Below are 3,473 nucleotides of genomic sequence, written 5' to 3'. Positions count from 1 at the left end.
GTTAGGGTTCAGTAAGTGACAGTGACTTATCGGCCCTGAGCTTCTGCCTCTGACTGTCATGATCGATTTATAACAGAAGCGACTCATGTTCCTTCTCGTTCTAAGATCAAGTGTGTGTCCTGTGCTCAGAGGAGCCTGACTTTCTTTAGCAGTCTGATGGAGTCAAAGCCTAATTAACATGATGATGAATCACATGGAAACCACTGTCCTCTCTCAGAGAACCCGCTCTATGTTCTGTGCCTCCGTTTGCCTAGTCTTTCTGTCATCACGCAGGGTCAATACAAGGACTAAGGAAACGATAATGTTTCTTTTGAGAAGAAAAAACAAGTCATGGATAAAATAAATGATATAAAGAAAAGGAGGCAGGGGCATCTGTTGAACACCTTCACAACACGTGTCTAACTAGGTTCTTTGTGTTGGGTTGCTAGTGCTACTGTAAAGAAATGCTTTAACTAACGCATGCTTATTTCTCACAGTTCAGTTCCCTCCAGGGCAGTGTTTCCCAAAGTGGGCAATACCGCCCGCTCCAGGGGGCCCTCGAGGGGCACTGGAACGGCACAGGGGGGTTCGATAGCAGATACTTGATGCTTTATCCTGACGTATGGGTCAAATTTATTTGATCTACCACTATCTTTTCAAAACAATTTCTTAGTGCGTGCCTAGCACTTAAAACCATGTATACTATAGCTCACAATCCAGGATAAATCATCCATGTCTGCTCTGGCAGCCCCCCACGAGGCATTATTGACCACTGTAGGAAACACTGCTCTACCCTCTCTGCAGTAAAACCCTGGCCTCGTTTCTAGAGCATTCTTCTTGGGGGTTCCTTGGCGATCTCTCTGTGTCATCTCTCTCCTGAATTTGTGCTTGTTCTCTGTACCAAAAAGCCCTCTTGGCATAGTGGGTTATGAGCTGGGGTCAGCGGCCTGAGACCATCAGCTGCTCCACGGGAGAGCGATGAGGCTTTCTACTCCTAAAGATGTACCGTCTCAGAAACCCACAGGGGAAGTTCTGCTCTGTCCTCAAAATTCACTGGAAGAATCATCTCCCTGGCAGTGACTAAACTTTAACTAAACTTCTCTTTTTACATTTGAAAGGGATTAGGTTTAAAACAAACCCTGTGCATGATGACTTCGTTAACCTAACAAGGAAAACAATATTCTCAAGTAGGATTCTCGGGGTAGGTATAGAGATTAGGATTGCAACACACATTTTGAGGGACACAGTTGAGTCCATTTACGTTATTTCACACAATTGTGTTTATCTTCTCACAAATCTCTGTGATCCAACTAAAGTAGCATCTGCCTCAGACAGAATTACTTAGGTTGGGAGTGGCTAGGTCTAGGCCAACAGGAATTTACTTTACAATATCTGAGGAGTCTGTAGAGAGCCTATGCCAGTGATAAACATGGAATTGAAATCCAGTAAATGTGACAAAATCGAGGAAACACAGAGGTTGTGTGGCTAATCTATGTGTTCTTGTTTTACCATGTCCAACTGGAAGAGTTAAAATACTTAACATCTATGAGTTTCAGTTGCTTCCTCTCTAAAATAGGGAATTAAAGGGCATAGTATGGGTAAGTGCTTATCATAGAGGATTTCAGATATTAGAAGTTCAAATGATAGCTATTATCACCACCATTGTTAAGATACAGGGACTTGGCAAATGCCAGACCATAGAATCAGAGAGCCCACACCAAGAAATACAGTGTAAAACTTACCCAACATAGAAGTTTAAAAGCCATGTTATACATACACACATATAGTTCCTAATATAAAAAATATTTATATCTTATACAATGTTATGACTAATTGAATTTTTATAAACTTGATTACACATTTTAAACCTTCATGAATCCCATTAAGCAAGATATTCACTCATAATAGTCATTAGCTAAAGTTATACTCTGTATCTTAGTATTTTTGTGTGTGATTTTTAGTGTTTTAAATAATATTTCTGACTTGACTTTATGTTCTCTGTGTGGCATTACATTTTTAAGAAGATAAAAGAAAACAAGTTATTTGCATTTTAAAGTTAGACACATAAAAAAGTTAAGTATTATGTAAGTTCAATCACAGAATAAAAGAAAACAATTCAACTCTTTTTTAGGTAGCATCTAATCGGTAGATCAGTTTTAAGAGGAAAGCACAAGTAATGACAATTAAAGTCCTAACACTAGCATAAATCTTTGAAATAGCATCTCCAGCTAGCTAGGAGAGATCTCAAAAGTCTTCTCAGTTAAAACAATCATTTCTAGGGCTCTGGGGTTACTGAGTTACCATAATACTATTGTATAATCTAAGGGGGACAAGCAGCTATCCATCCTAAAGAACTCATGCCAGGTTTGACCCATAATAACAAACTCCACAAAGAAGGCAGGAACCTTCTCTGGACATCTGGATCTTGTTTTAAAAGCCTGAAATTTGTTGGAGAAGAATTACTCAAGTCACAACCTGGGTTGAATCACATCTTTTATCTTAGCAAGAGATGAAAGAAGAGAGACGCGAACAGAGAGGGGAAGGGGCCTCACTACTCCAGAGAAAGAACTCAGAGTAAAGAGCATCCTTCAGATGTGAAGTCCCTGCACCGAGAACTTCCGTGAGAAAATGCATTTCTGTGCATTGACGCTGTCCACTAGGGATCTTTCTGCTGCAGTAGCACCAGACATTAAAATAATACTCATGGGCTTCAGTATTCCCCACAACTCAGACGTTTGGCGTAAAAATGATGACGAGCAAAAACAAAATGAGAGACAAAGGAGGCTCGTTCTGAGTCGGTAGCTCTCATCAAAGTAGACTTTAGAATAAAACTCTTCAAAAGATGATTCCAAGAGTTGTGTTACTTCAATGCTCATGACCAGAAGATAGAACACCAAAAGACTAGTAACAGGCACAGTGTTGGCATAGGATTCTCCAGGCGAGACAAAAGGAAGTTATCCCAGATAGATAATTTGGTTTTGTAATCGCTGGGACACGGTTGTCACAGTCACTGTCCTCCTCACTGTTTCCCCTGTCATATAACCAGACAGCGTGAACCCCACCAGCTCACGGCATACACATCGAAACCATCCCCTTCAACTTTAGATTCAGGGACACAACTACCTGCTAACTGCTCTTGAGATCAGAACAAAGACTAATGCCTTACTAAAAGTAGGGAGTATACACTACCAATACTAAGGAAATGGGACTTCAGGGGTGCATGATTTTTGGTGTCTTTCTTAATTCTCCTTAAGAATTATCTTTTGTTGTTGTTGTTGTTGTTGATACTGTTGATACCATGGAATGGTAATGTTGATACCATGGAATACTCCCAGGCAATGAAATTAGGGGTTCTGGAATTCTACCTCAGTCTGTGATTCATCTACAGAGTTCTCATACAACCAAGAACTTCTCTTTGGAAATAAATTCATGTTCACTGTATTTATCCCCTGCTACAGCGCAAGCCCTTGAAGGCAGCAGAGGCTACTTCAAAT

The sequence above is a fragment of the Tenrec ecaudatus genome, chromosome 7 (assembly GCF_050624435.1).
Source record: "Tenrec ecaudatus isolate mTenEca1 chromosome 7, mTenEca1.hap1, whole genome shotgun sequence".
Lineage (NCBI taxonomy): Eukaryota > Metazoa > Chordata > Mammalia > Afrosoricida > Tenrecidae > Tenrec > Tenrec ecaudatus.
Note: the sequence above shows the minus strand (reverse complement) of the source record.